The sequence below is a fragment of the Artibeus jamaicensis genome, unplaced genomic scaffold (genome assembly GCF_021234435.1).
Source record: "Artibeus jamaicensis isolate MK-2021 breed Jamaican fruit bat unplaced genomic scaffold, CSHL_Jam_final contig_585, whole genome shotgun sequence".
Classification (NCBI taxonomy): Eukaryota; Metazoa; Chordata; class Mammalia; order Chiroptera; family Phyllostomidae; genus Artibeus; species Artibeus jamaicensis.
In genome coordinates this window covers 7,747,597-7,761,556 of record NW_026521894.1, presented here as the reverse complement: position 1 = coordinate 7,761,556, position 13,960 = coordinate 7,747,597, and the positions used below count along the sequence as shown (strand labels likewise).

The 13,960-nt window shown below is 40.0% G+C and overlaps 1 protein-coding gene across 5 annotated transcripts in view; it reads right to left on the bottom strand.

The window, feature by feature from the left end:
- Positions 1-13,960, bottom strand: part of EXPH5 (exophilin 5) — an 85,307-nt gene that overhangs the window by 33,177 nt on the left and 38,170 nt on the right. Inside the window, exon 1 of one of the 5 annotated variants that reach the window (XM_037158850.2) lies at positions 7,694-12,345. The exons of 3 other annotated variants lie outside the window; for them this stretch is intronic. The gene's annotated coding sequence lies outside the window, so the exon portion shown is untranslated. Of the gene's footprint in view, positions 1-1,361; positions 2,354-7,693; positions 12,346-13,960 lie in introns of those variants that run through there. One more of the 5 variants, XM_037158852.2, reaches the window with a different exon arrangement.

Genomic DNA, 13,960 nt, shown 5'->3' with positions numbered 1-13,960 from the left:
CCAGCTTGTTGTCAGGTTCAAGCCTGGAAAGTTCTGCTGTTTTGGAAAGAATTTCATGTGACTATGCGGTGGTTGCCCTTTATCCATGTCCTCAGTGAAGCACAAGTTTTAGGGACTTTATATTGCTAAGACGGTGGTGAGCAAAACAGCTGCAGAGTGGCAAATTTGGAGTTAAAGGCAATGAACTGAGAGGGTTGCAACTCAGTTTCCTGCTCGGGGCTATGATACTGTCATTTTATAAAATAATTGAGAAGGAAGCCAGAGGCCATCCTGCCCAGACTTGCATTTTGAAAAGCATGAGGCAACAATCGTTATGTCCGGCCCACGTAACTTACAGTGAGCAGTGCTTCCCATTTTGCCCCTGCTGCAGCTGACACCTGCTCACTCCTGACTCTACTGCTCCTTCCCTTACTAACGCACTAAGAAACAAGCAGATGCCTCTAACTAATTATCACCTAATTTTTCAATGTCCCACCTTTGTACACGTCCAGGACTTCGTGAAGGCCTCCCAAATTATCACACCCTCACATTCAGAACCCAGGGATGGAGCCAAGGGGATGTGGGATTGAGAGTGGGAAGTGGGCGTAGGTAGGTTGGGGGAAAGTGGTGGTGGGAAAATGGAGACCACTGTATTTGAACATCAATAAAAAAATTAAAAAGGAAGAGCTAGTTGACAGTTTGGTAGACTTAATATATTTAACCTGGTTGTCAATTGGGTTTCATTTCTCCATTGACAGTTCTTGCAGTACCCCCATTTCAGATTATATTGGATATAAATCTTAAACTTCATAATGGTCTCTACAGTGAGAAGTAGACATGGTCATCTTAAAAATAGTGGATGATAACATCTATGCATAAAGCCAGAGTATAAAACTATAGTAAAACCAGATTGTACGCTATACTAGAAAATAATAACATCTCAGTTTGCAAATCCCTCACTGAGCTCAGTCATCCTTCCCACCCAACAAAACCAATCGTCAGCCAAGCTATGGCAACTATGAAAGGGACAGTTACTACCTCACATCAGTCCTCCAGGGCATTGAGTTGGTTCTGCAGCTCTTTAGACAGAACAGTTTGTTTCAGCATTAGATAGACTATAACATTAGATTGTATCCATGTGGCTTTTCACAACACGATACAAAGCTCAGTTATAAATATACACCCTAAATGTTGCAGACAGTGTACTTTCACTTTTCACAGTACAGTCTTTTTAGTTTTATTACTAATTTTACATGCGTCATCATGTTCTTTTTAATATTCCTCTTTTATGTTTTGTTCTTTCACCGCAAAATTGCCTTCTAGGCATTTAGCTGTTTGGTGAAAACGTTTGCAGCCAAGATCTTTATGGGTAAAATGCTTACAGTGACAATCCAGGACATGGGTTTTCACATGGTTGTAATAAATCTTATTCGATGTACACTTGTGGAAGGCCTCCTATGGTGAGGATACAGAGATACAATGGTGAGCAGAGCAGATATAGTTTCTATGGAAGAGAGATTATAGTCTAATGGGAGAGCCAGACAATAATGAGTCCAGTAATGATATGGATGTAAGGTAACAGAGACTGGTAAGTATGACTCACTCATTCAACACATGATGAACTCTGGGTAAAGAGCAGTGAACAAGACAAGTCCTTGCCCCCATGGAATTTATATTCTGGTAGGGTAGAATGGGAGCAACAAAAAATAAAAAAGCAAATAGATGCTATGAAAGCATATAACAAGAGGACCTAGTCTGAGTCAGCAGCAGAGATTTCGCTGTGAAGATGACAAATGGCCTGAAGGTTGAAGGTTGAAGGATGAGGGATGAGGCAAAGGAGCCGTGGGCAGAGGAGAGCATTTTCTAAGCAGAAGGGTAGCATCTGTGGAGCAGGTGCTCTGTGAAAGACACGAGGCACTGAAAGGAAGCCCACCTGGCTACAGGGTGGCCAAGGAGAATACAAACTGAAGGGGAGAGGACGAGGCAGCTGGCTGCCAGGTCATTCAGTGTTTGGGGTTGGATGAAACAGTTTGGCACTTGGTCCTGGAGCAATGACAAAGCACCGATGACTTGCCAGGGCATGACACATCAGATCTGCATTTTAAAAGATCATCTTAGCTGCAGGTGGAGAGTAAACTTCAGAGAGGTACGGGAGAGTAGTGAGGGTACTTATAGAGTCTGGGAGAAAGGTGTTTGCTTGAAGCAGGATGGTATTGATGAAGCTGAAGAAAAGTAGAAAGCATTCAGATCTACTAAGTGGATAAAACTAACCCCCAAGTGTCCACCAAGCAATGATGTGAATTTGCAGGGTGAGGGACAGAGACATGTCAAGGAAGACTCCTAGATTTCTGACTTACATGGATGCATAGATGCCATTCGCAGGCACAATGCTTATATAATCTCAAAAACCCAACGTTATATATAAACACTTTTAACATTACTCATTTTTTGATTAACCATTAAATATTTGCATAATATCCAAACTGGTATATTTTCCATAATTTATTTATTATTCCTTTGGCATAGGCCATTGAAATTTTCCCCTTATAAATACTGCTGTAAGAAATATCAGTGTGCATTTTCCATTTTTATAGTTCCTCTGACAGACACTGAAGTAGAATCATTGGGTCAAAAAGTCAAAATACTTTTGTGATTTTCTTTATAAAGTATATTTTATTGATTAGGCTATTATAGTTGTCCCAGTTTTTTTCCCCACTACCCCTTCTCCACCCTACATGCCCCATCCTCCAGCATTCCCCCCACCTTTAGTTCATGTCCTTAGGTTGTGCATATAAGTTCTTTGAATTCTCCATTTTCTATTCTTAACCTCCCCGTCTATTTTGTATCTAACATTTATGCTTCTTATTCCTGACCTTTCCCCCATTCTCTCCCTCCTGATAACCCTCCATTTAATCTTCATTTCTGTGATTCTGTTCCTGTTCTAGTTGTTTGCTTGGCTTGTTTTTGTTTTTTAGGTTCAGTTGTTGATAGTTGTGAATTTATTGTCATTTTACTGGTCATAGTTTTTATCTTCTATTTCTTTTTTTAAAATATATTTTATTGATTATGCCATTACAGTTGTTCTATTCCCCCCCTTCATTCCCCTCCACCCTGCACACCCCTCCCCCACCATTCCCTCCCTTTAGTTTATGACCACGTGTCTCAAGTTCTTTAGATTCTATATTTCCCATACTATTCTTGCCCTCCCCCCTATCTATTTTCTACCCACCATCTATGCTAGTTATTCTATGTACCTTCTCCCCCATTCTCCTTCTCCCACTCCCCTGTTGCTAACCCTCCATGTGATCTTCATTTCTATGGTTCACTCCTGATCTAGCTGTCCTCTTAGTTTGCTTTTGTTTTAGGTGTGGTTCTTAATAACTGTGAGTTTGCTGTCCTTTCACTGTTCATCTTTTTTATCTTCTTTTTCTTAGGTAAGTCCCTTTAAAATTTCATATAATAAGGGCTTGGCGATGATGAACTCCTTGAATTTGATCTTATCTGAGAAGCACTTTATCTGCCCTTCCATTCTAAATGAAAGCTTTGCTGGATAGAGCAATCTTGGATGTAGGTCTTTGGATTTCATGATGGAATAGTCCTTTCCAGTCCCTTCTTGCCTGTAAGGTCTCTTTTGAGAAATCAGCTGACAGTCTGATGGGAACTCCTTTGTAGTTGACTGTCCCCTCATCTCTTGCTGCTTCTAGAATTCTCTCCTTCCTTTTAATGTTGACTAATATAATTATGATGTGCCTTGTTCCTCCTTGGGTCCAACTTCTTTGGGACTCTCTGAGCTTCCTGGATTTCCTGGAAGTCTATTTCCTTTGCCAGATTGGGAAAGTTATCTTATTATTTGTTCAAATAAGTTTTCCACTGGTGGCTGTTCCTCTTCCCCTTCTGGTACCCCTATAATTTGGATGTTGGAACGTTTAAAGATGTCCTGGAGGTTCCTAAGTCTCTCCTCATTTTTTTGAATTCTTGTTTCTTCATCCTTTTCTGTTTGGTCATTTTTTTCCTCTTTCTGGTCCACTTCTTTGATTTGAGTCCTAGTTTCCTTTCCATTACTATTGGTTTTCTGTGCATTTCCATTCATTTCAATTAGTTTAGCCCTCATATGTTCCTCTAATTTGTGACTAAAATCAACCAGTTCTGTGAGCATCCTGATCACCAGTGTTTTGAACTGTGCATCTAAAAGTTTGGCTATTTCTTCATCACTTAGATTTATTGGCTCTGGGGCTCTGAGTTGTTCTTGAGCCATGTTTTGATCTGTTTGTGCCTGTTACCTATGAGGAGAGGAGCCTTAGATGTTCACCAGGGCAGGGCCACCCAGGTGGCTGGTTTGTGAAGCTGTATGTGAGGGCGGGGTCAGAGAGGGACAATGGCGGTCCCCTCTGCTGCTTCCTGCCACTGGGGCCTGCACAGTCTGTCTCACTGCTCGCTCCTTTACCAGTTTATTTGTGTGCGAATGTGTGACTGTGGTCAGCCCTCAGTGGGTCCGCCCACTACTCCACACCTGGGATCCACCAATGGCTGCCGGCGTGCCTGGGTTGTGCTCCCGGGTCTGTCTGGTGGATCTTTCCTGCCTGACCCTGCTCTGCTGCTGGCTCTGCCCCTCTTACCGGTTTGGCTGAAGGGTTCGTTGTTGTCAGACTTCCATATAGTTCAATTTTCTGTGGTTTGGCTGTGTTTTTGTTGCTAAAACTTTATTGTTATTAAACTTGGTTGTGTGAGAAGGCACAGTGCTTCCACCTACACCTCCATCTTGGCGAAAGTCTATCTTCTTCTATTTCTTAGATAAGTCCCTTTACCATTTCATATAATAAGGGCTTGGTGCTGATGAACCCCTTTAACTTGACCTTATCTGAGAAGTACTTTATCTGCCCTTCCATTCTAAATGAAAGCTTTGCTGGATAGAGTAATCTTGGATGTGGGTCCTTGCCTTTCATGATTTCAAATACTTCTTTCCAGCCTTTTTTTTGCTTTCTCAAGGTTTCTTTGAGAAATCAGCTGATAGTCTTATGGCAACTCCTTTGTAGGTAACTGTTTCCTTTTCTCGTGCTGATTTTAAGATTCTCTCCTTATCTTTAATCATGGGTAACTTAAATTATTATGTACCTTGGTGTGTTCCAAGGTACCTTGGGTCCAATTTCTTTGGGACTCTCTGAGCTTCCTAGAAATCTATTTCCTTCACCAAATTGGAGAAGTTTTCTTCATTATTTGTTCAAAGAAATTTTCAATTTTTTGTTCTTTTTCTTCTTCTGGCACCCCTATAATTCAGATGTTACAATGTTTAAAGTTGTCCCAGAGGTTCCTGAGCCTCTCATTTTTTTTTTAATTCCTTTTCTTCATTCTCTTCTGGTTGAATATTTATTTCTTCCTTCTGTTCCAAATTGTTGATATGGGTCCTGGTTTCCTTTCCTTCACTGTTGGTTCCCTGTACATTTTGCTTTATTTCACTTTGTGTAGCCTTCATTCCTTCCTTCATTTTGTGACTGAACTCAGTCAATTCTGTGAGCATCTTGATTACCAGTGTTTTGAACTCTGCATCAGATAGGTTGTCTTATCTCCTTGTTGCCTATCTCTTTTTCTGGGGTTTTGATCAATTCTTCCATTTGGGCCATATTTCTTTGTCTTGGTACACCTGTTATGTTGTAAGGGGCAGAGCCTTAGGTATTTGCCACGGCAGAGCAACACAGCTGTGTTGTGGTGCCGTGTGTGGGGGAGGGGTCAGAGAGGGAACAATGCCATTTGCTCACTTTGCTGTAGCTCCACTTTCCAACAAACTCTCTTGTGAGACTGGGAGTTCCTCCTGCTATCTCGACCCCCACCGTATTTTACAGTGAGAGGTTTTGTGGCTTTAGTTTCTTGGTTAGCCAGCCCCGCCTTGCCTGCAGGGTCTGCCACCTTGCTGCTGGTCTTCTCCTCTGGCTGCCCATCTCTGCCCCTCCTGTCTGGATGAATGTTTCTTTAACTCCTTGGTTGTCCAACTTCCACGCAGTTTGATTTTCTGGCAGTTATGGTTGTTTATTATTTTTAAATTTGTTGTTATCCTTCTTTTGGTTTGCAAGGAAGCAAGGCATTTCTATCTACACTTCCATCTTGGTGTAGAACTCTTTTTTGTGATTCTTTTATACACCCTACCAAGATGCTTCTCAGAATGGCTGTCGTGATCTTACTCATGTCAGCAATGTGTGTCATTAGGCCTCTTTGGAAGACTGATATTGAGTACTTTTATTGTCTGAATTTAATACTTTTAAGGTACCATGTTTATAATTGTGAGTGGCTATTTTTCTTTAAATTTTTTGAAAGCTACATTTCTTTGTTAAGTAGAGAGGTTTGAATATTTTCCCATGTTTGTTTGCCAATTACAATTTGTGTTTTGGCAATTGTACATTTTATCAATTTATGAATCGTTGCCTCAGAGTTTTTTACTGAAATAAGGCATACTTAATAAAAATATGAACTCATTGCTCAAAATATTTCTCCCAGGTTACTAACTTGCATTCTGATTAAATTTGAATATTGGGCCATAGAAACCTCATTCTGATTAGGACTAGAGTAGGTTAACCACTCTGATCTGTAGATAAGCATATGTTAATGTTTATCTCCTGAAAAAATGAGAAATTATATTCAGACAGTAGTTATGTGCCAGTACACGAAAGGGCAAGATTTTGAAGAAATTCAGCAGATTTTATAAAAGAAGTATTTCAAGGATGAAAGTGGGGGAATATGTACAGCCAGAACATTCAAGTGTACAGTAGTTAAAACATGGCATTGTGTTTACCTATTATGAATGAAGCAAAATATAAATAGTTGTAGCCTTCTAAGTGCGGATAATCCAGAAAGGGAAACTAGGAATGACATAAACGTCTAAACTCTTTGTGTACTTATAACACAAGTGCTTAATCTTATACACTCCAGAATCCTTGCACTACAAAACAGTCTATACTTTTATAATGGTTAAATGAGCTTCTGTAGTAAAAGGAGCATAATTATAAAACCAGTGGTTTAGACTCAGTCATTTACTTAGAAATAAAATATCAAATTAGTTCAACACTAGCAAAGAAAAAAAATCTGAACAGGAAGTAAGGTGTCCTGATATGTGAAACTTAAGAAGCCAGCATTTTTAAGTCCCTGGCTTTAGTGTGACAGAGATAACATTTGCTTGCAAGTGGAACTAAACAAAGGTCATTGCTACCCTGCACAGATTCTTTCTCATCTGTATTAGTTTGTTATATACTTAGCCAGCCATTTAGAACAGACAATCCACTTTATGCCAATGAGAAGCACCTCAGGATTACAAATGACATACACAGAGATATATTTCAAGCATACGGCTTGTTTGTTTCATTAGTTCAGCTTGACTCAACATTATCATGAGGGACTGTTGTCTATACTTGTAATTTGTTCTGCCCCCAGGCTGGTTAACTTGACTAAGTTAAATCAAGTTTTTTCTTGCTGGGCCATATAGTCTCAGCCCCCTGCTCCAACCCCAAATGGTCTTTGTTCATCCACAGGAATTAGTCTGTTGTATGCTGACTTGGATTACTTCCTAGCATCTCCTGAATAAGTCTGTCTTCTGAAGTTCTTCCTCCTGAGTTAAATTTGCCTTTTCTTTATTTTCCATCTGGGAGTGATGAATTAAACCCCCACCCCCTTCTTTATTTTCCCCAGCTATGCTCTTGTTGATTTTTGCTACTCAATTTTTTTTGTTCACCTTTATTCTGAGTAGGTGTTTGTCCTCATCTTTATTTCCATCGCTAATCAATCATGTGCTACCCATTTAAAATGTGTTCAGCGAATGATAGTTGTCCATTTATCCCCATTTTCTGGCCCCATTTTTCTGCTTTCTGTGATCACATCCCAGCCCATTCTTGCATTGCCATCAGGTGGTAGAGCAGTAGATGAGGGCCAGGGGCTCGCTGGATGATCTTGGCCAAAATACAGCTTTCTTGGCTTTATTTTTTCTGTTTGTTAAAGAGGATTAGATGAGGTAGAACACTGTTTACAAAAGTGGACCTCCAGAATTCCTCTCATCTCTGAGGCACACTCTTTTTCAGTGTGACTTTGTCACTTTTCCTGCCCCTCGAATCTGGGCTGGCCTTGTACTTGCTTAGGCCAGTTGAAAACAACAAAGTGAAACTTGAGGCCTTGCAGCTTCTCCTCTCTCCTTCCTTAATACTGCTATATTAAAAAGCTAAGGCTGGCTCCCTGGAACGCGAGATCACGTTCAGAGAAAGGCCCAGTAGAACATGTCACCAACTGCCAGACAGGCTAGTGAAGCCATCTCAGACCAGATGCAGTCAAGCCCTCAGACCTGGAGCCAAGTGAATGATCACGGGTGAGAGCAGGAGAACCACCCAGCTGAGCCCAACCCAAATGGCTGTCCCCAAAAATTGTGAGCCTTTGGACAGGAGTCTTTTAAGCTTTGGGATGGTTTGTTATGAACAGTTTTAAAATATGGACAAAGATGAGATTATCCTGAAGACATATTCTGATCTAAAATGTTTGATCAAAAGACTCATTAATCCTACATGAGATTTAAATCACTGAGAAATCTCGTAAAACTGAAAAGGATCTTAAAACATCAAACTCCCTGTCTTCTGGTGAAATAATAACAATAACAAAAAATAACAGCAGATGCTTTGTGTGGAGCTCATACTATCTGCAGTTTTTATTGCTAATCCTCACAACACTGCAGCGTATAGATGTCTTTCTCATTCACAGAGATGACATTGAACTTGGAAGACTGGATTTGTTGAACTGGGATGGGAAATTACACTTCAATTCTAAAGCCCATGTCCTCCTAATTTTCTATTTCACTGCCTCTGGTATTATTAACCCCATTTATAAGCAATGAGATTGATACAAGCTTAAAATTACTTTGTCAATTAAAAAGGAGATTGATCATTCAAAAACAATTGATAAATTTTGAAAGTAAACAAGTCTCTGAAGCCATAAAACATGAATTACAGCTTTCATTTCCTTGACAGAAAAATATCAAATATTTCTCAAAATAGTTTCCGCTTCTCTTGCGAAGGGTATCAATTTTTGATGTACCCTGTTTTTGATGTTTTCACCCTTCTTTTTTGTCTCCTCACTCACATTTTTCCCTCCACTTTCATTACTTCCTAGGCTTCTGTACACATACTGTTCTTTCACAGCTGATCTTCCTGTACCGACCCACCCATTTCACCTTATTCTTACTTCTAGGCAGCTAAGCATCCTGATCACTATCAATCCTCTGCTCTTGGTTTCAAGGACCTCTTGCCAAATATTCTCCAAATCCCCCACCCTTATGCTAGTTTTCCTGGTTTAGTCATCAGTGAACCCTAGAACAAATTGTTCAATTACACCAAATCCTGTAAACGTGGACTGTTGCTTGAATTATGAGAGATCAAAGCAGCATAAAGTTTTCATCTCACACAGGAATCCAAACACCTTTTTGTTTCATATTGCTCAGCAGCCAAACACACACAGAAAAGCACAAATGGGGTGCATAGTGTGAAAATTGGATCCCCAGTCAGAGCTTAAACATTGGGTTAATACCACAATGGAAGCTGGATCAGTCTGTCCATGCAAGGACCTTTTCAAAATGTTAAAGTCCCAAGAAAAACTCAGGAAAGTATTGCCCCTTTGTTTCTCTGCTGCAGAAAGCTGATACTTCCAGCTACAGATGTCTTAGGGCTCATCATCTAGGGAAATCTTTAGGACACCGATTGTGAGTTCTCCACCAGGGAGGAGTAGAGGAAAAAAAGCAAAACCCCTGGTCAATGGCTGCCCCAGCAGCTTTTCCGTCCAGGGCCTGGCTCCTCTCCCTGTTGATCTTTTAACAAGATTGTTTTTTGAGAGCCTTTCTGCTGACATCAAAGCTGCTCTTTGGTTCAGCTGACAGCCAAGCTTCAGGAAAGAGCAGGGATTAGAAAAAGCAAGCAGGTGTACGGAAAAATGTGTTCCTTTGAGAGTAGTAAAGTTAAACCATAGAAGGAAGTCTGAGGGGAGGGAAGCTCAGATAAGGAAAGTGATACACTAAAGCAAGCAACAGCACAACAAATCTCTAGAACTCAAAGAGCAGTAGCAAAATAATGGCCCCTGCCTGAAAGCCAAACTAGATAAACAGCCCATTTAACTCTTTGAATGGCTGTGGCTGAGATTGCCCAATCTAGAATAAAAGACAGTCTTTTCTCTCTGTTTTGAATTGAGAATCGTAACCTTCCTGGCCATTTATGCTCACAAAACACACAATCAGAACAGAAGGGAAAAAATAAGCTGTCAAAGTAGCACTAAGGATGTGTAGTTCCCATGCTAGTTCAGATCACAGCAAGTGCTGTCTTACCAATTAATCATTCTACAAAAGGTACTGTAGAAAGTCCAGCTCTCATGCTGGCCAGGTGGCTCAGTTGGTCAGAGCGTTGTCCAGTCCATAAAAAGACTAGGGATTCGATTCCCGGTCAGGGCACATACCTTGGAGGCACGCAAGTTCGATCCAGGCACGACCCCCAGTCAGAGTACATAGGGGAGGAAACCAACCAATGTTTCTCTTTTACACTGATGCTTCTCTCCCTTCCTCTCTCTCAAAAATCAATAAACTACTAAAAAATAAAAATAAAGACTAGCTGTCCACTTCAAGGGGCCAGTTCCAATTTAACTGGCCAGTTCTTCATGCCACTATCAGGGCATTTCTGTCTTCCTGGGCTTCTCTTATCTTTTTAATACCCATTTATTCTTTTTACCCTAACCACCCAGGAAAGCACCCAGCGTCACCTCTGTATCTATCAAATTACGTTGAATTACTTGTCACGTACCTGTTTGGGCCTCTACGCTTTGTCCTGAAGAGTCCCAACCTTCATCTCGTCCTCAGGTGACAAGTGCCCTGTCACGCTACCTGTGCCTGCTGCTTCTCTCTGGATCCATTACATGATTAAAGAGCAACAACTAGAGTAGGATTTATGACTCCGGATTCAAACCGACAGCAGTATGTTTATGGAAGATGAAGGTAATATTCTGTGTTCTATCTAGTACCTTCATGATGCCGCTCAATGTTATGAGAACCCTGCACACTGTAACTGTGCTTTGCTCCTTGAGGAGCAAAATTGGACCTATAATTAAGTGTTTTGTGACAGCCACAGTGCTGGTCGCTTCCACATAAGTTATCTCATTTAATCACCACAGGTGCCTATTGAGGTTGATACTGTTATACTACATTTTACAGTCAGAGAGGTTGTAAAGTGGTGAGTGAAAGAGCTGGGATTCCACCTAGCTTCAGACCCCACTACCCAGCATAATATGTGTTGAGGACAGGTATTGTTTTCCAGAGACCCAACTTGCTTGTCTCTGTACATTTTTCATACCAGTTGTCTTGCCACTAGACTGTCGGTTCACTAAGAATACCAGACCTGCTGAGTACACAGCAAGCAGTGACTAAATATTTGTTGAATAAACCAACAAATAAATAGAAGAGAATTAAAAACTAGAGTTTTTAGCCTTTGCTTCCTACCTATTCCTCCTCATACCGATGCTCAGACATCGTCCACTGAAATTTGTAAGGTAGAGTTAATGCAAACTGACAGCATTATGTACAATAGTCGAGACACGGAAGCAACCCATATGTTCATTGATAGATGAGTACCACAGGAGAAAAAAAGCTGTGGTACATATACACAATGGATTATTACTTGGCCATAAAAAGGAATGAAATCTTACCTTTTGTGACAGCGTGGATGGACCTAGAGGACATTATGCTAAGTGAAATAAGTCAGACAGAGAAAGACAAATACCAAATGATTTCACTTACATGTGGAATCTAAAGAACAAAATAAACTAACAAACAAAATAGAAACAGACTCATAGATACAGAGAACAAACTGACAGTTGCCAAAAGGGAGGGGGATGAAAAAAGCTGAAGGGAATAAGTACAAATTGGCAATTACAAAATAGTCACAGGGATGTAAAGTACAGCATAGGGAATACAGTCAATAATATGGTAATAACTATGTATGGTGCTGGGTGGGTACTAGAAATATTGGGGGAATCACTTTGTAAAGTACATGACTGTCTAACCACTATACTGTACACCTGGAACTAATACAGAATAACATTAAATATAAACTGTAATTGAAAATAAAATAAAATAAAAGGTGTAACAGTGAAAAAAAGGAGGTACGGTCAAATTGGGTGTTAGGGTTCTACAAGTGTAGGGCCGCTGCTCAAAGCTGCAGAACTGGACGTACACACCTGTTGTAAGGGTGTGACCAGCACACCTGTCCGGCAGCTTGGAGCCATAAGTTCTGATGACTAGAAAAGTCAATGATCTGAACATCTTGGATTTATCACTACAGTATATATTTATTTGTATGCATATTTTTATATTTATGTCATATAGTTGTAAATATGGGAAACACAGAGTTTATTCTTCTATTATTATTTATTAATTACTGTATTACTCTCCATACAAACAATTATAAAGCTACGTTTGCCCCAACTTGTATATCGTATCATATCACATGTCATTCATGGCTTCTTTCCTCAGATGCCTACATCCCAACGTTGACCCTCCATCCCATCTGTACTGCTCTACTGCTAGTTTTGTGGAGTCAGGTAACAAGACAGAATTCTACATGTGCATAGCTAGTTTATCTCTCCTTCATTTTTATGAATAAGAATATAGAGCATGTTTTTTTCTTGTATTCAGATAATTTAATGTTAATTCTTAGATCATGCCCTGCAGGAAAAGAAGGCAGAAAGAAGGTCAGTATGGGAGGAGTGCAGGCAGTTGCACAAGGTTGAAAGTAAGTGATGCCCCCAAAGTGTTGTTTCAGGATGAGGTAGAAAGGTCACAGGACTACATTGTCTCCACTGTAATTAAGATGCACAGTTGTTATATTCAAATTAATTCACCCCTGTATCATGCAAACTTGAAGAGGTTAGAAAACCAACTCAAACTCAACATTCTGGAAGTAGCTTTAACTTTAAGGAATTTAATGTTGCAGTATGAGACCCCTTCCCCCATTCCTACACACACACTGACCAAGTCTGTAAGCTAGGAGGAAAGAAAGATAGTTTTTTTCCTCCTAGCTGTTCAGTCTTTGTTTCAGGATACAGGATCCTGAGAAAATACCCTTCGGTCTCCTAAACGCCACCACCATGAATTTACTGCCTCTTCAGGGATCATGGGAATTCAAAAGTCCATTACTTGCAAATCATTGTCCACTGCAGGACTCACTGACTGGGTCAGAGAAAGTCTGGTATGGACATCAGTTAAAGCTCATTAGTTTGGATCACAGTTTGTAGTACATTTTCCAAAAACCTAACCCTTACACTAACCCTTATTCAAAAGGTTGCTGCCTTTTCCAAGTCCTCGCTAGCAAACCAGCCTCACCATGATCATTTAGGTTAAACTGCTTTTCTCTACCTACTGAGCTGACAAACCAACACCTTACTTCATCAGAAATTACTGCAGAATCACACATCAAAGGGATTTACTTTGAACATTTCCTCCTGAATTGTATTAAACATTGTCATTAGAATTATTACCCCACTGAGCAGTTATTCCAAACACACATGATGTTTTCATTTGGTATTTTCTCATCTAGAATAGTTTAGTAAGTTTTATCTTTATATGTACTTATAGTTATTTACCCAAACATACGTTTAGGAAGCCCTCCTAGAATGATTCTGTAACAAAGTCAGTGCTTGAGGTAAAAGGAAGTAATGCCAGCAGCTCACCTACGCGTGTCTGTTCCTCATTCTATAGCTTATTTATGGAATCTTAACATTTGTATAAAAGTTATTTTACTGGTAATGTTATTAGATGTTATTAGTTGCTTTCTTGTTAACTTTCAGATTTTAGTATCTAAATTCTTCTTTCTCAATAACGAGCAAAGTTTGTGATCATTGTTCATAATATATGAACATATTTGTTTAGTCATAATATATGTTTTGTCATAAAATCTCAATGCGTCTTTAGACAAAAGGCCTAAATAAA